The sequence below is a fragment of the Sminthopsis crassicaudata genome, chromosome 1 (genome assembly GCF_048593235.1).
Source record: "Sminthopsis crassicaudata isolate SCR6 chromosome 1, ASM4859323v1, whole genome shotgun sequence".
In the NCBI taxonomy this organism is placed as follows: Eukaryota; Metazoa; Chordata; class Mammalia; order Dasyuromorphia; family Dasyuridae; genus Sminthopsis; species Sminthopsis crassicaudata.
Window position 1 is genome coordinate 565,462,245 of NC_133617.1, and position 22,528 is coordinate 565,484,772.

General features: G+C 34.6%; 1 long non-coding RNA gene across 1 annotated transcript in view; it reads left to right on the forward strand.

The window, feature by feature from the left end:
* LOC141550968 (uncharacterized) overlaps positions 1 to 19,859 on the forward strand; it is a 31,199-nt gene extending 11,340 nt beyond the window's left edge. Inside the window, exons 2-3 of the long non-coding RNA XR_012484755.1 lie at positions 6,769 to 6,881; positions 12,047 to 19,859. This is a non-coding gene — a long non-coding RNA (uncharacterized LOC141550968). The remainder of the gene's footprint in view (positions 1 to 6,768; positions 6,882 to 12,046) is intronic.
* The last annotated feature ends 2,669 nt before the right edge of the window (positions 19,860 to 22,528 follow it).

The window sequence follows — 22,528 nt, forward strand, 5'->3', positions numbered from 1 at the left end:
TTGGACACTTAATGCCCTAATGTACTATTCAGGAAACTTTTGTTAATCTGTTTTAATGGGACTGTTAGATTTCTAGTTTCTTTATCCCATGTATGTAACAATGCACATATGCTTTAAGCAACTTTCAAGCCTCCATAAATTAGTCTTTATCATCAGAGCTTTGAATTAAATGATTACTTCAAAAAAGATATACTTTCATGTCTTTGATTTAGATTTTTATACTCTTTTTGGAAAGGAGACAGACAGATGAAAAGAGAATAGGAAGAAAAAGGACTAATAAAGATACTTTAGAACTCTCCAAACAGGCAATATTTTTCTGAAAGCTACTTGTTGCCCAGGAAGATTTTTTCAATTACTGAGCAAATAAAACCAGAATGAATATACTGTGAAATCCCCTGATTTACATGGATTACAGATGGTGTATTAGAGAGAAAACACTAAATTAGAGGAAATTTATGTGATACAATGCCACAAAGTGTACCACTCATCTAGCATTCTTTCAAATATAATAGAAATTGTAATTATATTTTTTAAAGTGATAATATGGCCTCGATTTGTAAAAGATGGATGGAAAGTGGCAATGGCTGACTAAAATATCTATAAATCAATGATTTCCAGTCGTACCTTTAATAAAAGTATCATTCTGTGTCAGATTTTTCTAATTCTGAATGAGGCTGAGAGGATGTTAATAGTTGAGCTGGTAGCAATGTCACGCTCTTATGAACATCATCAAAGTTTCCAATCAATTTGGTCCCTTTGTGGATCATGCCCTATTTTTGTTGGTCTTTAGCACATCAACATTCAGCTAATGCAACAGAAAATCAGTGTTCCATATGTCAATCTGAAGTCTCTGCATATCTGGGGAGCCATGAGGGCCAGAAATGATATAGTTGAGCAAGATGTCACATTGGTCAGTCTCCTTCATGCTTGAAAACTAACATCCGCGCCATCTGGTTCATTGCCAGATACAGATTTTTCTACTAGGGAATACATTTTTCTATTACTAATTGGATATGGCATGTGCTCATGCAAATAGCCAAATTTCTTGATTGGGTGTTATTGGTCCTTAAATTAGTTATCAATGCAAGGTCAGTAGTGGCAAAGAAAGAAGTCAATCTTTTCTCCTTTAACTGTGAGATTCCGTCACAGTGTATGGTGGGATGCTAATCAATCTTAGATGATTCCATTACATTTTTTCATGGATATGAAAATTCATTAACCTACAGACCCATGGTTCTGGATGTTGCTATATTTTGATCCTAGTAGTCATTAAATGTCCAACTACTTCCAAGAATTCAGTAGCATCTCCAAGATTTAGAATCTAGTACTTTTTATTTGCTAACTTCTGTTGATGGACAATGGGGTAAATAAAATGAATAATGCAACACTAGCTTACTGGCAGTCAAAGGGAACCAGACACTGGGTTTTTATTCACTGAAATTCTCATCAAAATCTACTTCCATTGTGCATTTTTTTTTCCTTTGTAATGTCAACTGACATTTCTATATCTGATCCTCACTCTTTTATAAGGTGGAAATTATTATCTCTTATTTATGGTAAAAGAAAATAAGATTTAGAAAAGTTAAATGCTTTGTTCATGGTCACACAACCAGGAAGTACCAAAGACAGAATTTTAATCCAGGTTTTTCTTGACTTGCAAGTACTATAATGCCTTTCCTTAATATCCATTGGATCTATATAACAATTTTGTGAGAATGAAGTAGTGCAAAAAATTGTTGGATTTGTTATTTATAACTATGTTAAAGTCATTTAAAACTTTCTGAGTCTCAGTGTTTTCATCTGCAGCTCTAAATGATTCAAAGTTGACCCTCAGAAAAATTGAATGATAAGCCCCAGCTCATATAGCTAGTTGAGAATAGTGGCAGGACTGTACAAGTCTCTTTTACCTCCAGGGCAGTGCTATTGATATAGTTACTATATTTTCCAAGATCCTCATAAATTGGCCAAATCCAAATCAGGCACATCAAAACATTTTTGTACTTCAAGTAATATTTCCTTATTTTCGTCCTTAGTTCTCAAAGAGGAACATAACATCAGGAGGGTGATATCTTGACTTGCAAGTGAATTGAATTTAAGTGAATTTAAGGTCACCTGCCTCACTTTCCCCTCCAGAGTTTCTAGATAACAGTAGCCAGATATAAATGAGATGACTGGAGATAGCCCTTGGTTTTTCAGCTAAGGTCTTTGACTGAAAAAGCTGCATCCATTCAGTGATTAAGGTTAGTATCTCTGAATTCCCATAGCACAGGAACACATTCTAGTACTTGATTAGAAATGCTTACTAGCTTCTCAATGCATGTTCATCTTTTCCCTACTAGAGTGTCCATTCCTTAGATGACAACCTTTTGAAGTTATCTTGACACTATATCTGTTTTTTTGTGCCTGCTCCATAGTATCTAGAACAATGCTTAGCATCATGTGACTTGACTTGATATAGCACCCTTTACTCTGTTCCCAACACAAAATATTTTTAAATCATAAACTGTCTCAAGAAAGCTTATAATAATCAATGGATACCACAATTCTCCACAGGCTCCCATCTTAATGCCAACAAATTATCATGGAAATCTATCTAAGTATTTGACTTTATGGGGTTTATTGTTGCAAGGAACATGTCATACATGTATACATTTTCCTGTATACACCAAGACTAATCTTTTGAGTTGTGCTAAATGAGCAAACTTGACCAGTGATCATGTTTTGTTTCAGAATTCCATTTGTTGAGAGAGAAGACTCATCAGTGCAGTTTATCATATTGCTGCTTTCATTTCAATTACGACTACCACAGACAACAATTGTTGTTCAGCGCTCCATTCATTACATACAAAGGAAACACATATTGAACACTTGTTCTTGATGACTCAAGTCAGTGATTTTATCCATCATGACTGTGAAGTTCCCACCCTTTTTCTCCATGCCAGCAATCTGCATCTGAATTGCCTGATGATTACTCCTATCATTTCATTTTGCCCACTAAGTTATAAACACTTGCCAGTCTTGAGGCGTGGAGCAAAAATAGATGCCTGAAGGGTCACATTGTGTGTCCAAACATTGAACAAGTTTGTAAAATAGATCTGCATTTTCCCTATTGCTGCATTCTTCATGGCCTCTAAATGGAATGTTTACCTCACCCCTATTTTTTGTCTAATCTAACAGTTTGCCCATAGACAAGCTATTCTGTTTCTCCGTTTTTCTCACTGCTAGAGCAATTTTTTAGCTATAGAAAGTTGAATTTCTACAGATTTATCAGATAACAGACTCTGTGGCCCTGCACCTCAGTAACTGAACTATGACAGGCACCATTAAAATTGTGGGAAAAGCCTTTTGGTGTATTAAATGCATCTTTTTTCCCCAGCACAATAATACCTTTTGCTATAGATATTCTATGCATTTCCAGGAATGTGGGATGATTTTAACCTCTGAGGAAAGTGGAAGCAGAGCTCTTTGAGCCACTCTACTCAATAGAAGGGTACTCGGCACCACAGCACATAATGCCTTCGTTCAAGGATTTCAAGATGCTTCACAAACAAGTGCTATGCTATTCGGCAGACATCAACACTGATGCATAGAAAGCTAAAGTAACTTACCTGGGGCAAAACAGGTTGTCATTGGCCAATCTTGGTAAAGAACCTTGGACTTTTAACCTTCAGGTTTTTTTTTTTCCTCTAGCCATGTGGAGAAATCATTTTCTCCTTAGCTAGACAAAGCTTTTTAGCAGACACAAAACAAATGGTTAGCTGGTAGAAATAAAATTTTAAAAAAGATCCACTTTGGTTACATCTATTCATCAAGGGAAATGAGAAGTTAAGCTGCTAACTCTTCCTCAACCCTTCTCTCATAAACAGAATGTCCAATTTTCCTAAAGTTATTTATAGGCAGCTTTCAATTTATGAACTGAGTATGCTCCAAAAGTCTATCTCTACATTAATTGCCTGGAACTCAGCATTCATTTTTTTTTCTCAGAACCTAAATTACAAAGGTTCCCAGACTAGCTCACAAAAATTACTTATTAAATGACTATTGCTGATGTTAATTGTAACATATGCAACAATTTTTTTAAATCACAAAATATTTTACATACATCATTTCATTCTTCCTCAGAAGATGTCTATAAAGAATATATTGCAAGTTTTAAAAATCTTCATTTTACAGAACATACTTGAAGTATAGAGTTAATAGTATCCCTTACAACCATTCAGAACACTATTTCTCATAGAAATGCATTCCAGGTTTTGAGATGTCAAGAACATATCATTTTCTGTTTTTCCTATGGTTGTGGAGGGAAGGATTTAAAAGGCATCAGATGGTCTTCCTACAGTAATAAAGACCTCAATGGGGAATGGGGCACTAAGGGACAAGGATCTGGGAGCTAAGACATTAAGGGAGGAGAGGGGAGATTAAATAAATATTCCTAGAAATGGTAAGTTGTTAGCTTTCGTGTCTGCACTTCTGTTTTTGCACAAGAGGATATCAATTGTTAGATTGATTATTCCCAAGTACTCTGCATTAGGGAATAAAAGGCAACCATCCCCATAAGGAAAAGGCATGTGGGGGGCATTATAAGCTTCCTTATTTTCATTGGTATAAGTAAGCTATTCATAAATTATAGTAATTGTCTGTATAACTCAAGCCAAAATATGCTGGGATTTTCTTGGGATTATTTATACATAGTCTTCTTTCTTAAGTATGACTAGAGAAGACACAGTTTTAGTTTCAGAGGGTTACGCCACCATAATATAGTGAAGTGGGGGAAAGAGATGTCACTTTAAGAGGTGAGGGAAACTCCATTGGAATATGGTACCTATGGGATAAATGAAGGACAGTTCAGCTGGGCAGATAATCCATGCTATATTATTCAGTCTAGTAAAGGAAAATGAAGTTTTTTGTTGTTTTTTTTTTCATTTTGTAATAACTAAATGGAGCCAATTTCCCACCCATTCTTGATTCAAGCCTCCACAATTTTCACCAGCTTTTTCCCCAAGTAGAACAATGGGCTCAACCTTTATATTTACCATCCCCACATACAAGAAAGCCTGTATAATAAAAGGAAAAAAAAAAACTTCCTGAGAAGATTAGTGGCCCTCAGATCACTGGCTGGGAAGGGGAACAGTATAAGGCCAGTGAAATCATTTAGTCTGGCCCTGCCATGGCAACCACAAGCAAACAACAACCTCTTACTGCTTGAGTTGTATAAGTTGATAATTTTGCATTCCCTGTGAATGATGTTACAAAAATCCAAATATTCCCTGGCTAAAAAATGATTCCCCACGCCTGCCTCAGAGGAAAGAATCAGGTTTGATGGAGTAAGGATTCTGTTCAGGAGGATTGTGAGGTTCAAATAAGTAAAGAGATAAAAAGTACTTTGTGAACCTTACAGCATTGTTTTTGTTGCTCAGTCATTCAATCATGTATGACTCTCTTCATAGCCCTGTGGACTGTAACATGCGAATACTGATCATGAGCTTTTCTTGACAAAAACTACTGTTTTTGCCATTACCTTTTCCTAAGGCAAGCATGCGACTAGAGGTTAACTAAATTGGCTTAAGGCAACTAGAGGTTAACTAATTTGCCCAGGATCACATAACTAGTAAGTAAGATCTGGGGATGAATTTGAATTTAGGCCTTCCTAACTCCCAGGTTCTATACACTGAATAGCCTGGCTGCCTCCCAAGTATTGTAAAATGCCACTTATTTGTTCATTTATTTTGCTTCATTCTTTGAGTCTTCTACTGTACTCCTGCCAACTTTATAGAGCAATAGAGGAGTATTCTTGTTCTGAATAAATGCACACACACATTTTAAGTTTAATATACATTAACATCTTAAATCTAGACAATCAACAAAACAGTAATTCAATCCTGATTTATATCAGTTGGCAGTTTCTAAGGTCTAAATGTTCACACTGAAAATTTAACAATCGGCTTAGCCTCAGGTTAGAGCTTGTACCATTATTCCCCGGGCTGTCCCAGGTGGCACTTACCCCTAGAGGCTTTGAAGATGAAATAGTAACCCTTCAGCAGAATGGAGTTATCATGGGCAGCACATAGAAAGCCTCAATAAAGCACTGGGGTTATCATGAACTAATCAGCTATCCCTGGTCAGGTAACTTCACAGGATTCAGCCTCCTTCCTTGCTATCTAGCTCCAGGACTCCTATCAATCTTTGCCCAATTTAGCCTTCCTTTCAAGTCTGCTGAGTGTCTGTCTGCATGACTCTGGCTTGATTGCTTAGTAAGGCTGCTATTTGCAAGTGCGTATTAATCATCTGTTGGCTTCTTCCTTTCAATGGGCTGCTTAGTCTCTCACACCTGCCATAACTCTGCAGCATTACTTTCTAGTCCCTCTCTAAGAGGCTGGCAAACTGTCTTCTCCCCTTAGAGAAAGAAGCAGTTAACATCTATATAATATGATCCCAAAGAAAATAAAAAGATCTCTTCCCTAGACTTTAAACCTTATTTGAGGATGAAGTAGATTTTCCCATTGAAGTTGGGTTTGGTGAACTTCAGTTAAGTGCCAAAAAGTTGCCATCAGAACATCAGAAAATAGTAATGTCTGTGCTTTGAGCATAGACCCATTCTTTGAAAACCCCTTGTAAACAGGTAAAGACTCTAAATACTTCAACAGCATTTCAAAAAAAATTATTAAATTTGAATATGACAATAGCAGTTCCCACATGTGCCTGGAGAAAGAACACAATACAGGTAAATGAAAATGCTTTGCTAAATTTTTGACTCTTTTCCCCAATTAGGTATTGGGACTTCTGAGGAATGTGAACCTTTGGTGTGATAGTTTCAAAGAGAAGGAGAAAAAGAAAAGGAATCATCAAATGAGACTCAATTTTGAGACTGCCATAATCTAGAGGTCAATGCAGGAGAATTGCAAATTAAAAAGCAGCCATTCTTAAATACAAAGCATGCACCAAACAGCAACTTGAGTTTGAACTTTTAGTGTAGCATGGGAACAAGAAAATAACTGTCTTCAAGTACTGGGTCCACAGGTATAACCAATCATGTCATATAACAGATGAATCTTGGAGAAGCCTGCTTTTAGCTGTAAACACTTTATGACTTGACAAGCATACAGAAAATATAAATTTGAAGACTGTAAATTACTAAGAAGAATTTCATTTGTTTCTTGTGCTTTTGGACTGAGACCAGCACTGTGTCATGCACACATGGGTGCTTAATAAGCATAGCCCCTTGATAGTAGTGAGATCAACTTTGTGTTTAAGGGATAAGTGAATTCAAGAACTAGAGTGGTTGCAAACATGTCAACTAAAAGTATTGCTAAAGAAAAAGAAGATATCTGAACATTTAGGTTTTGTGTTAGAAGTCTGGAAAAGAACCTAGGCTTTCTGTCTCCAAATTCAGTGCATTTTCCACTATGCTTGAATCATGGAGTACAGAAGAGATGCCCTAGTTTATTTCTAATATGTCCCATCCTAAAACCTGAAACATGAAAAGTTAGAAATGAAGTTTTACTTGTTTTTATTTTTTCTTAGAAGCTCTATTATATCTATTTGACAAATGTTCTTGCCACAAGTTAGTGATAGCTTCAACATATGCCTAACTCTGCCTCAGATACTTGTTAGCTGTAGAATTCTGGGAAAATCACCTAGCCTCTGTCTTAATTTCTTTATCTATAAATAAAGATTAATAATAATAACTACTTCCCAGGATTGTTCTGAGAATAAAATATGATGAAATTTGCAAGGTTTAAGGTGTTATACAAATACTATTATTGTTATTATTATTATAATAGAGAGTAGCTTATTGTACTGTGTAAATAAAATAATAGGATATGAAAGCACTTTGGAAAGTTAAGACACTATACAAACATAAGGTATTATTATTTGCTTTTCTCAAACAGGAAGAGAGAAGAAATGGGAGGTGCAAATGTTTAACTATTGTAAATTCTGAAAAAAGTTCAAAATTCATGTTGAGAAAGAAACTCTGATATTTAAGGTTTTCTAAGTGAAAGATATTAAAAAATATATACATATATATATATATATATCTGAGTTCTCTAGAATACTATATTCTATAGACAAAAACAAATAGCCTAAAGGGAAATGCAGTCTCATTCCTGTTCTACTTATAATGTGCATTCACTTTAACAGCTTATGATCATTGAATTCTGTATTTTGTTAGTTTTTTTCCTTTGTTTTCAATTCCTTCCTTCAGTTTATTTACATGTAATTGGAATAAAACGTAAAAGAGTCAAAGAAGGAAGCAGAGCAAGGCAATAGTAGAGGGGTTTGGGTCATGTTCTATATCCTGTTTCAATTTAAATGTAGAAAATGAATATGACTGATAATTTTATCTACACTTAATGATCTCCCCTTTTTTATGGATTCAATTATAACTGCAGCATAAATGACTCACAAATTCATCTCTTCAGTTCTCATCCCTCTTTTGGACTCCAGTTCCACATCACCAACTAATGGTTGTATATCTCCCCCTGTTGTACCACAATTCCCTTTTATTATCCTTCCTCAGTTTCCCTAATTGTCCTGCCTTAGTTTCCCTGAATTGTTCTGCCTCTGTTTCTTTGATTGTTCTGCCTAAATCCCGCTGGTTGTAACACCTCCTCCTTCTGGTCATTAGGACTGAGATAATTAAGGCTGTGGACACTCTGGCATTCCAAAAGATAAAACTCCAGATGTCCTATCTCAGTTACCTAGTTGGCATCGTTTACCTCTATCTCTTCAGACTTCCTGGCTCTAGTTTGACTATCTCCTTTACTCCTAATTTGTAAGAATTTATGGTCCTACTCCCCACCATGTCACAACCAGCTTGATGGCCTGTTCCTGTTCTCAGTGCTCGAACTCCGCCCCTGCCTCCATCTACCCAGGTGGCTTAGAGCCATGTGTATATATATTTCATGGGAACCTCACATTCTGCTGCTGGATGCTTTGAGACATCAGCCCTGGAGGCAACATACCCCCAGCATAGTCTCTCCCTTCAAATAAAATATTAAAAACTCTCTAATCTCTATCTTTCCTTGGTTTCTCTGGTATTACACCTCTGGATGTCTAATAATTGCCTTGTTTAACATGCCTCAAATGGAACTTATCATATTGTACAATAAACCTACTCCTTAGACAAAATTCCCTGATTTGTGTACATACACATGCATGTATCCACACATGCACATAAGTGTATATGCCCAAATACATGTGCTCATATGCAAATTTGTTTGTACCTATGCACAAACTATGTACATACATATATGTAAATACATGTATATGTATGTGTAATGCATAAATATATATGGAGAGAGAGAGAGAGAGAGAGAGAGAGAGAGAGAGAGAGAGAGAGAGAGAGAGAGAGAGAGTAAAAGTAATGCTTTTAGTTGAGTTGTTTGCAGCCATTCCATTTATTCCTTGAGTAAAAAAGGTGATCTTGCCTCTGCCAAGGGAATATGGTTTTAAGTAGTCATATGTGTTTTCCAGTTACTCTTGGATTCATTCTTGACTATTCCTCCATATTCATACTAATTCTTGTCCACTCTTATTTTATATCTCTCACACTCTTGCTCCTTTTTCTAGTCATCTTAGTTAATTATCACTTCTTACCTGATAATTGCCTTGCAATGCATTTTATAGCTTCTAATCTCTCACTTTTTCCATCCATCCTCCATATAGCTGCCAACATTATCTTTTCAAAATACAGGGCTGATCATGGCAAAAACTGACTACTGAGTCTTTAGTAGATTCTTAGATGAAATATAAATTTCTTAGCATCTCATTTAAGTCTTTTCATAAGCCGATTCTAACATAACTTTTCAGATTTACTCTATGCTACTCCCATTCACAAACTTGATATTCTAGTTACTGAATCACAAGTTATTCTTTGAATTTGACACATCATCCACCCACATAAAGCATAAGGTGTCATTTATTGTTTTTGAAGGAAGTTTTCATGCCAGGAGTTCCCTACACTATCATACATGAACCAAAATCAAAACAAAACCTAACAGCAGCAACAAAAACAAATAAAAAAAAATGTAAAATAAAATACAACTCCTTTTTTATTTATAGTTATCTAACTTTATCAAATTTTGCATGCTTTACTGTTGTCTAAATTGAATATTCTTGCCTTATAGCCCAACAAAATTGCCATTACTAACTTCTTTTAATGTGCCAGTTCTAGTTCTTTCTTGTGATTGTCAAGTCATTAAGAATTTAAATGTTTTCAGTGCACCAGATACTATGCTGTCATATAACAAGTGAAAAGAAAGATAGTCTCTGCCCTCAAAGAATTTGCATTATAATGGGGAGGAGATGGGGGGGGGGGCAGGGAGACAACACACAAAAAAAGAGAACTTAAAAATAAGATGGGCATGGGGGAAATACTCTCTCATGGGTGTGATGGCAAAGTCTGGATAATGAAGGATGATTGATCAGGACCTTTCCTCAAAAAGGTGATTCTAGGGAAAACTAACCAGTGGGAAGTGTCTTTAGGAAAGGAGAAAAAGGGCAGTTGAAGCATGATGATTTTTCTACACTTTATGATTGGGAAGAGCATATAAGGCACAATCTTTTCCATAAATGTTGGGTTTAAGATTGCTTAAAAAAGATTGGAGATGTCAAGACATCCTTTTCTTTTTAATTGTGAGAATGTCATCAAGACAATTTAGCTCTTGATTATTGGATCACATCCTTCCTGATTTTCCTTTTTTTCCCTTTTTATACTCTAACTAAAATGGGACCTCTCATTTCTCCTCAAATGTGCCCTGCTTTTTTCTTGCTTTTACGTGAAATGCTTTTAATCCTAGTTTTCTACATTGGTAAATATATGCCAGAACCATAGATAGATGTCAAATGTTGGTATTCATTTACCACACACATCTCTTGAAAATCATACCATAATTTTCTAGAAATACTTATGATAATCAAATTAACAACAGCATTCCTGAAATGGTTATATCAATCAACTGCCCTATGATTCCATTCATTATTTCTATCCTTTGCCAGTTCAAAACATTCTTTCCTAGCACCCCTGCCCTATAAATGTAGTCTTCCTTTATTAGATTATAAGCACTTTGGGTAAGAGAATGGAAGGACTGTTTTTCTATTGATATTTGTATATCCAATGCTCAACATAATGCCTGGAATATATTAAGCATTTAATCAATGCTTTTTCATTCATTTATTTAACTATTGCTTGACAAAGATGACAGTCTCAATTCCTATCATAATTCAAGGTTCTATTTAAATAATTTTTCTCATCTTCCCTGGGGAGTACAGATCTTTTATTTCTCTGAACTAATGTGAAACTTTGCTGTTGTTATACTTCTGCCTTGTAATATAATTATTTGTGTACGTATCTTATCTCCAATGTTGGACTACAGGGCAGGAATGATTTCTTTTTTTTTCCTTTTTTTTTTTTTTTGGGGGGGGGGTAAACCTGCAATAAAATCTGATCATTTCTGAACAATTTTAATATCTGTCATATATCTCTTCTTTGCTCACCATAGTTCAGACCCTCACCTGTTATGTCTCCTAATTAGTCTCCCTGACTTGACTCTTCCTTCTACAATCTATCTCACAGTTGCCAAACTGATTTTCCTAAAGTACAAATTTGATCATATTATGCCCTATTCAGTAACCACCAGTGGTTCCTTATGACATCCAAATAAATGCTAAATATTGAAATCTTCTTTTTTGTCACATAAATCCTTCAAAGACTAGTCCTGACTTTATTAAGTATTACTCCCCTATGCACTGCAGTTCAGTCATGAATGGAACTCCATCTCCCATTTCTGTCTTTTCTACTGGCTGTTCTCCTATCTGTGAAATGTACTCCCTCCTCACTGCTGTGTCTCAAAATTCTTAGTTCCCTAATGGACTCAATCCAAGTCCCACTTACGCATACACAGAAAAATACCTTGCATATATTTTGCATCATTTTTCATGTATTTTATTTACATGTTGACATATATTATATTTATATATTTTATATAATACATTATTTATATGTTATATTTATACATATACTTATATATTGTTTATATTATATAAGAGAGACACAGAGAGAAGTTGAAAGAAGGAAGAAGAAAGAAAAAGAATAAAAGGAGGAAGGAAGAATAAGAAAGAAAGAAGAAAGAAAGCAAGAAAGAAAGAATGAAAGAAAGGAGCTGACTTTTCAACTTGCTCCACTCTGCATCTGCTTCTCTGACTGGTTTTGACTCTACTGAATAAGGGCCCCAGGTCACCCCCTACTCTGTTTTACTGTTTTTTATGTATTCTCTTCTCCCTATCCTACCCCATCCCTATTAGATTATACTTGAGAACAAGAATTATCTTTTTTTTTTATTATATTCCTAGAACTCAACATGGTGCCTGACATATTTTTTCAGTCATTAAATCACATCTGTCTCTTTATGACACTGTTGACCATAGTATGCCAATATTGTCCATGGAGTTTTCTTAGCAAAGATAGATGAGTGGTTTGCTATTTCCTTTTCCAGTTGATTTAAAGCAAGATTTGAACTCAGGTTTTCTTGACTGCAGGTCATTCTATGAGCCGCCAAATTGCTTCCAAGGCAAACATGTTAAATGACTTGCTCAATGTCACACGACTATTAAGTGACTGAATTCAAATTTGAACTCAGATCTTCCTGACTCCAGATTCAACTCCATCCACTTAGCCATCTAGCTGCTTTGTCTGGCAAATAACAAGCATTTATTAAATGTTTATTGTATTGGATTAACAATGTGTATCTATACATGTGTTATTTCCCAGATATATTGTAAGCTCATTAAGAATATGGAATGTTTTCACTTTTACTTTTCTTTTCTTTTTATATATTTCCAGAGGCACATAGTAAGTTCTTAATAAATGTTTATCAGTGCATGGACTTATACAGTGTCTTGGTCATTGTAGTCATTTGAATATAAAGTTACAGCTAAAAAATTTTGGCAACCCAAAGAGGGCCAGATTGAGAACAAATTTGCCTAATGTGTGGTCACAGTAGGGAAAACCCATATGCCAGCTGGTGGCTTCCTTTTTTATGTATTATTCTTGTTAGGTACTAAGCTCAGTTGTTTGTTTCTAAGCTTCAAAATGAGTTCAAATACTATAAACAACAAATGTCTAGTTGCCCTGTCCTCCTCATGGCTCTGCTCAGATTTTTGTTGAATAGATAGTTGTCTTTTCCCTAAAAAACCATAATTCTGTGTCCTTGATTCATCAAGTAGATATGAATTTCACATTCACACAAGAAGGGAATTCAACAGCAGGCAACAATTTAAAATTGGGCATGAACTTCAGGCAGTAGGAGAACTGAAATCTTTTTTACAGCCTTGGAATGGGGTCACTGAGAAATGTGTGTCTGATAACTAATCATTCACAGTCTGTGTACTCTTTTTAGTATACTATGATACCAAGAAAGGCCTTTTGGAAAGGATAGAATTGTGAATTTGAGAAATTGCTGCAGAGGTCAAGGTTTATTAATTAATTATTCTAGTCAATGTATTTGAGAAAAGAAGTTCTTAGCAGTTCATGTGTTTCTGGCAGGGTGATGAAGCTTAATGACAAATAGCAAGATCTTTTAAACAATCTTTTCAATGAAAAGAAACCAACTTTAAAAAAAAAAAGTAGCTATGAAATACATGTTTTCTGTCTTTAGTGTTTAGAAATGAAAGCAGAGAAACATTTTGTGTTGCTACTGAGAGATGATCACATTGGCTTAGAGATGCACTGTCTTTGGAGAAAATTTGGTTACTCATCTTATCAGATGAAAAAAGGATCTATAATCCAAAAAGGTTCATAGAAGAGAGGTAAAATTTGAAGATTCTTTTGATGTCACCTTTTACACTTTTTCTCATTTGTAGGCAAAGATAAGTTATCTCTTCTTTCATGAAAGGGAGTTTTCACATGATTCTTAGAGCAGAACCAATTGGTATTTTGACTCGCTTATATACATTTCCTGCCTTTATAGTTTAATAGGATTATGTCCAGAATCAGACAAAATTGTTGCTCACAACAAAAAAATGAAACCTGTCTTACCTCTCTGCAACCCTCAGTTTGTATGGATATTGTTTGTAACAGTCTTCAGGCCTGAGGACTGAGGTCTTGGTACATTTTCAAAATGAAAAAAAAGGGCTTGACCTCAGTATTTTGGGCACAATACAAGAGTGTCTTACGTTCTCCACCTCCCCCTACACAAAATTTTTAAAAATGTATCAGATGTAAGACAAGACAAGGAGAAAAAGAAATATAGCTAGCAGATTTACAGGAAGGTAGAGATACCAATTTTGTTGGATTCTGGACCAGGAATATTCAATTTAGGCAGCAGTCAAGGATGCAAAATTTGGATTTGAAATTCATCCTGAATGATTCACTTTGACAACCACAAAGAGAAATATAGTATCTAGCTAATGCTTTACTAGTATTTTTAAACATGTCTTATTCCTTAGTTTAACACTATTTCATTTCCGTTTGGAAGATCTAAATTATCTCCTCCTTCCAGACAATTTGACATAAGACTAAATCAGTGCAATGTCTCCATTTAATCTGGGAGACACACTTAGAAGAATTGATGAATGCAATGAAGTATATATTCACTCTCTCTCTCTCTCTCTCTCTCTCTCTCTCTCTCTCTCTCTCTTTGTCTCTCTGTCTCTAAAAGAAAGAAGTGAATCATGAGTGAGGTTATAGAGCTGCAGTCTCCACTAATTGACATTAATTCCTCAAGTTATTAAATCCTATTTTTTAAAAAAAATTACCTGAATCAATTTTTAGCAATTCAATATTATTGTATAACATTTCTACTTTACTTAAGTAAAGCCCAAAGTGGCTTTACTCAAGCCATTATTTATTATTTATCTGTAAAATGCATTTGTTATAATTTCTCAATAATGGATGTTAGAAAATATTTCTCCACCATGATTCCAAATGACAGATAACTCTCCAAAAATGAAACATCAAATGAGATTTTAAAGGTCTCATGATAAATAACTTTTATTTTGTTTGTTAAAAGTCAGGTGTCATGCTGCAGATTACCAATACCAGTGTCTTCCTTATGATCTATTAAGTTATTCAGCAATGTCAGACATGTTGAAGTGTTTAAAGGACTGTCATGTGAAAGAGAGATTGGAATTGTTCTAACTGACTGAAGAAGAGTCAACCAGGAACAATGAATAGAAACTGCAAAGAGCCAAATTTAGTTTTAATGTTAGGAATAACTTCCTAAGAATTAAGGTATACAACAAAGTGTAATTGCTTGTGTTGAGAGGAAATGGGATGGTCCCTCATTCTTGAACATCTTCAAGCAGAAACTGGAGGAACACTTGCCAGCTTTGTTAGATGGGAGATTCTTTTGTGGATGAGTTGACACTGAGACTACTTCCAACTCACCAATTATGTGATCCTATGACATTGAGATAGAAGTGATACACAAATAGTGGCAAACTTCTGTTTCCTGAACATAATTTCTGTATCAATGGACAAATAATCATCTTGGGGTCTGGACTTTTTATCTCCTTTGGATGCAAAACTTCTGTTAAGGAAACTCTTTCCATCCATGCAGATCTGCATCTGTATTGTAACATATTTGAAAAATTTATCTTTGTAGAATGTTGCCTAAGAAACCAAAAGGTTAAATGACTTCTTCAGGATACTACATTCGGGTATCAGAGGCAAGGCTTGAACCCAGATCTTCTTGAGTCAGAGGTCTGCCTTTATACTTCTGGAAGGTTCCTTCCTCTGGAAGCAACCAGTAGGAATTTTAAATGCAATCAGACATCAGGGAAGAAGCAAGGAAGTTATGAAAGGAAAAGAAAGAGGAAAGTATTCTGAAAAGAGTCCTCCAAAATAAATCTTAAAAAATAACCCATTCATCCACCTATTTTTGATTGTTAGCCATCTTTTTTTTTGGGGGGGGGTGAGAGAGAAGAAGAAAAAAGAAATTTTGTTATATATTTAAAAGGAATAGCAAGTTGTACATAGCAAATTTACAGTTTCATGTACAATCATATTTTTAATTATATTTCATGGAAATTCTTATTTTATCACATAAGTTAAAAATTACAATAAAAAATTGAGGGCCAGTCTAGACAATTGTCCCACTCCACTTAAAAGTAATTGACAATCTGCTATGCTCTGATATTACTTGTAGTCATGTAGACACTTCCTGTTGGTTTGCTAGTTTGTGAACAAGGCTTGAACTACTCTGTTGAATCAATTATTCATAAACTTTAGACTAGGTGTGAAAAGTCCTTGTTGGATTTGGACTGTCTTTGAAAGCCATTGGATGAACTGGAGTGATATTGCACAAGAATTCTGTTTGAATTGGTCGAAGGACTTGGGCATGCCCTGTAGGCTTGTATAAAACCTAAGGTAATTGGAAAATAAGGGATTTGAATGAGTAGCTAGCCAGGAGAAAGCCTTTAGCCAAATCCTTGAGAAAGAATAGTTTAAGGGGGGGAAGAGACTACTCTGATTTTTGTTTCAGTCTTGATTTTCCCCCTTTCCCAATCCCTTCTACCTGATCCCTAACTTTACCAGAAGAAAATCTTGTAAAATTTGCAGAACAGAAGAGTTGGACTTCCATTACTGTGCTACTCAGGACAGATAGCAATTGGAGTCAATGTCTATATTGGAAGTTAAAGGCAACCTCAACAAACTGAGTAAGGGCAAGTTCAGAATTCCACTAGGAACTCAACAGAAAGGCTTCCTTATGCCTATGGGATAACTTCATAAGTACCCCTGCTCCAACAAAGGCTGGGAGGAAAAAAAGTTCCTGGAAATCTGAAGCTATGGGTTATCCCTTTGCCATGTCATATCCTGTAAGCCTGTGTATTCTTTCCTCTGGACTCTGTATGTACTGATGAAAGAGTGAATCACAGATTTTTGGGGTTTTTTTTTTTGCTAATTGTTTTTACTGTATCCCCTTAATAAATGCTTCTTTCTAAAAACTAAGTCCAATTAACTTACTGTTATCAACTGATAATCATGGGGATGATGCATACCAGACCTGCAGAATTTATGAGCTATGGCTTTAGAAAACCATCCTAACTCCCTCAGGGCTACCTTCAGCATCCTAATGGATATAGAAGCTATACCTTAGGGACACAGCCTGCCAGTGGGAGTAGGAGTTGGAAGATGGGTCCAGAGTATGTGCTATGTTATTTTGTGTTGATCAGTGTTAGATACTAAGAGGAATTCAAAGATGAAAAATGCAAAGTCCCTACCCTCAGGAAACATGATCTGGTAAGGGAGAAATAAAAAATTACTATAATAAAAATTAGACTAAGATATGCATATAAGAAATTCACCTAATTTATATCATATATAAATTATATTATAAATAAATTTATAGATTTATTTGCATATAAGAAAAGCATTATGAGATGTCAAAGGAAGAGTAATTCACTCCTAACTTGGGTTGAGGAGGAGCACGAATCAGGGAAGACTTCAAGAAAGAAGTGGTTATTTGAAGCTAGACTTCAAGGGATGACTAGAAAGACTAGATTTAAATTCCATGAATACATGGTGCCCAATAGCATTTAAAATTACATGTACATTTTACATCTTCTAATGGAAGGAATAAATTAAAATTTTAAGACAGACTTTCAATCCTTCATGCTATCTCTTGGACAGTTAAAAAATTTGGGGCTGACTTTCACTGGTGAGAGTGGAGACACAGACTAGCATTCAGTTAGTTTTGCAAAAAGATTAAAACCTTCTGGCTGTCCACCACATTTATTTCATTATTTATTTTTAAACAGATCCCTTCACTTGCCATCCCTCAGGCTGCAAAAAATAAAAGTCATTCATGAAAACCTTTCCTGATTTCCAACTCAGAAGCTAGAAGTTGAAGCAGCCAGTTGTGTTTTGCCTAAGGCAGTCAGCTAGCAATTTGGGCACTTAACCAGAAGATTGGCTTGGTTGGATTGCCCTTTGGTTGGGCTGCTACTCACAATAAACAGAATCAATTCATAACCTGAATCAATGAGCATGCTCTGAAATAATAGGAGGAAATGAAGAAATGACAGCCAGCACTTTTTTACACATACTAAATAAAAACAGTTTTTTGTTTTTTTTTTAAGATTGAAAACCTTTGTGGTTTGGGAATAATTTACCAAATTAACAAACAATTGCTAGCCAAATTGCCATATGCTAGATCATTTTACCACTTATGCAAGAAAAGACTTGGGATACTAATACTAAGTTTAATGTTTAATAATATAATAATTAGGATGTGTAGCCTAAATGGCATAAAGTGCTTAAATTAAATAAAACAAAGAGAAGTGTATATGAAATCTATTTAAAATGTACAGTGAATTTTTAAAAATCATTTACAAATATTGGACCTCCTTTTATATGGAAATGCACTTCTCTTGCTGATGTTTATGGTAATTCTCTCTACAACAGCATATACTGTACACACATAACGGTAATTTTAGAGTAGAAACATATCAATCACAATTTGTACATATAATTTTGGAAGACATAGCATGCTGTACCGTGTCTCTAAGGAATGTGTTTGTTCTGCAAAGAAATGAAATGCAGTGCTACAATAAATGTTACTGAATAGAATGTCACTGTGTTCTGCCATCTACCACACACTGAAGTTTGACTAGTATAAATCAGACACCATTGAACCATTTGGTGTAATAGGACCATATTGCAAAGGCTTCTTTTGCTTCAGAAGAACCAGTTTCTCAGTATCTTAGGATAATAGTCTTCCTAACCATGTCCAAATTTATCTTTGTGTCATGTCAGACCAAACTGTTCTGTTTGTACGTGCTTTATTTTGAACTATGGATTTGATACACATCGAAGCTTCATTATAATACTGTCATCAGGGCCCATGCCATGGAACTAAATGTCTGGGGCAGATGGAAGGGAGTTGGGTCTGTAGTATAAGATTCTCTAAGGAACTAAAATCTCTTGGATAGAATCTAAAATTGACCTGTGATATTACTTTTCACTTAATGGCAGAAATTCTTAGAGCAAATTTCAAGCATATAAACTTCCTATTTCAATGGATAAGAAGTTTTGAATTGCACAATTGCTTAGTCTCCTAGTATTTAGAGGTTAAAAAAAAGCAGGATATGATTCAGATAAAGTGCTATGAGAGAATTGAGGAGAAACATTGGGTATTTGTCCCCTTGAAGATTATGGCTGAAAGTTTTCATTCCATCTTATTCGAAGATTGTAATTAGGTAACATTAGTCATAAACTTTCTAAAATTTTTATGAATCAATATTATATTTAGGCAATTATAAGTAATAAACTATGATAATAGTCCAGTTTTATTAGTGTTTATTGGTTGGGTTACCCAAGCCATTCTAAGATCTGGATAAGGATTTATCATCTATCAATGGATTTCTGAAGTATAATTCTAGTTAAGCATTTGGCAAATATTGGATGTTTACATCTCTATCATTCTAGCTACTTCTTCAATCATATACATTGAATAATGTACTATCATCCATGCTATTGATGTTGAATTATTTCAGTCATGTACAACTCTTTGTGAGCCTATTTGGAGTTATATCAGCAACAATTACTGAAGTGGTTTGCCATTTCCTTCTCGAGATCATTTTACAAGAAGCAAATAGAATTAAATGACTTCCCCAGAGTTGCAGTGAGTTAAGGGTTTAAGGCAAGATTTGAACTCATAAAGATGCATTCTTCTGACTCCATGCTCAGCACTCTATCCACTGCACCACCTAGTTGCTCCTGAGGAAACTGAGGCACAGACATTAAGTATCTTGACCAGGGATACAGACCTAATGTATGTGCAAGGATTGAAATTCAGGTTTTTCCAACTGTTCTGACTTCTATTCACTATGCTACCTTGCTGCCCAGCTAAGGAAGCTATGTCTTGACATATATATATGTATATATATATCTAATATTATAATATATATAGAGAGAAAATATATAGAAAAACCCTATTTATTGAACTCTTGAATGGGCTAATACAGAAAAAATAAAAAGAATCAAAAGAACAGTTTTATACACTGACCACAATAAAATCTATAAAGGAAAGTAATGGCAAGACTTAACAGAATTCAGGTTATTGTAATGACTGATCTTGATACCAAAAGAATAATAATAATAAAATAATTTTCTTCTCTCTCAGAAAGAGGTGGTAGAAGACTGGTACAGAATACTATCTGTTGGTTTATTTTGTTTAAATGTTTTTCTCTGTCACAATGCAAAATTCTACAGAGGAGACAAGGTTATGTAGAAGTACTGTATTATAATGTTTAATAAAACATAAAAAAGACAGATAATCAAACAGATAAACTGCCTATTCCCTTCTCATATCTTTATCCAATATATATATATAAATTATTCTCATAAAGTTTTTGTAGAGATAGTAAAATAGACATATGATTCAATAGTTAATGTTATTTTCTCTCTTTTTAGAAATAACATTTAAAAAGATATATTATTACCAGCTTTGCCATTGCACCCTAAAGATCACTGAGGCTATTTGGTTTGAAGTTGAAATCTCTAAGTATTATTCCACTTTATTAGAATGTGGGCTCTTTGAGAACAAGGATTGTGTTGCTTTTCTAGTTGCATCCCAGCATTTAGCAACACTGTTTTGTAGATAGTAAGCACTTAATAAATGCCTAATCTTTCCTTCATTTTTTTTTTTTTTTTTTTTTTTTTTTTTTGCTGAGGCCACATTTGAACTCAGATCCTCCTGACTTAAGGGCTGGTGCTCTATCCACTGGGCCACCTAATTGCCCCCTTTCCTTCATATATAATAAAGACAAAAGATTTTCCTAACCTTTGGTATCACTCCCATGCTAAAACCTCAATTCCCTCAAGACTATCTCATGGACAAAAGAGAATCCCTTTCTGTATGAACACTAAGTCTAATCCAATTTATTTTTCTCTTTTTAAAAATCATTTATTTTTCTTAACACAGCACACTGGAGATTGTGATCATAAAATCTAAACCTGATGACCCATTGATAGAGAAAAGGATTTATTATAGAAGTGTTTACAGATCTTTTCTTTTTTGTCTGTTGAATGACTTCCTTCCAGTTTCAGCCTTAAATGCTCTTGGAATGATTCAACTTAGGTAGGTCTCTTGTCAAGCTTTCTCTTAGCTTAGCATTTTTTATTAGGCATCACTCTCATAATCTTCCACTCTATAAAAAATATATTCTCAAACAATATTGTCCTAGTCTACTATAGTTTCTCAGTTTGAAAAAGAGATCAGGTATTTGCTAAGATAATTTCTAAGATCTTTTGGCCTTCTCATTTTGACACAACTTATATTGGTTAAAATTTCTTTAGAAAACTTTCCTAATCTCTACCAATAGCAGTTTTTTTTGACATTTCCAAATAGCCTTTGATCCCTCACTTTTTGCAGAGGGCCAGGAGGTAAGAATCCATTCCAGGTTTTGAATCTTACAGTAACTTGGCTCACCAAAACTCTGTTTTCTGACTTTAATAGCAGAGAAATACTAGTTAATATGTGATTAGAAATCTAGAGACCTAAGCAAAATGTAAAACTATTATACAATGGATCAAAGGCTTAACTTTGATCTTAGGACAGGAAAAGCAGCTCACAATGGAGACTAAAGGCATTTGGGAGAAAGGTACTTGAGGACATTGGTGTGATAATTATTATCTTAATTATTTATCTTTCTTATTTATTTATCTTAATTATTTATATTTCTGTCTAAGTAACCAAGATTAGGGCTTAATCATTTACATCTCAATAGATCTTGTTTGTCAGGGGAAAAAAAAAACTATAGGAACTTCAAAGAATGTACTTTATATTAAGTCTATAAGCATTTGATATATATATATATATATATATATATATATATATGTATATGCATATATATATATATATATACTTGTCTCTCTGATCAATAATCTTTGAAGAGTTCATATTCAAAACTCTCTCCACCAGGTCCCTGTATCTCCATGCCCTTCATTTCACTATAGGAACTGGACTCCAACAGTTTTTTATTCCTGAATTATATTTTCCAATTTTTTTTTGCTATCTTTTCCTATCCCTAGCTTTTTATTGATATCATCAAGAGTTAAAGTATATGTATATTTGTATATTTTATTCAGAGGCTCTTACCAAATTCCCCATAGAATTTCTCCACTCTATCATCTTCTGCAATGTAGATGATAGTGCATTATGCTGTAATTAGGACCACAATTATTGTGGACTTTGAGCTTATTCTCTTCCCAACTATTAATGCTCTAAGTGGGAAATCCTTGTCTAAGAAGCAGAGAATTAACCCATCAGAGCAAATGAATCATATCAATCATGGAGATTTCTCTTAAAGTGGCAAAGTTAGTTTTATTTTATCTCCAAAAGCAACAAGAAACACCTTCAGGGGATATGTGACTTTCTCTTGTTGTAGTTTTCCTAATAAATATTTTTACTCACACATATACACAATTACTGTGATGAGGTCAGGGTAGCAATTCCTAGTTTGAAATAAACATGTGACAATAAAGTAGTGCAGAATAGACAGTTGAGCAACCCATGTTGAAATAAAA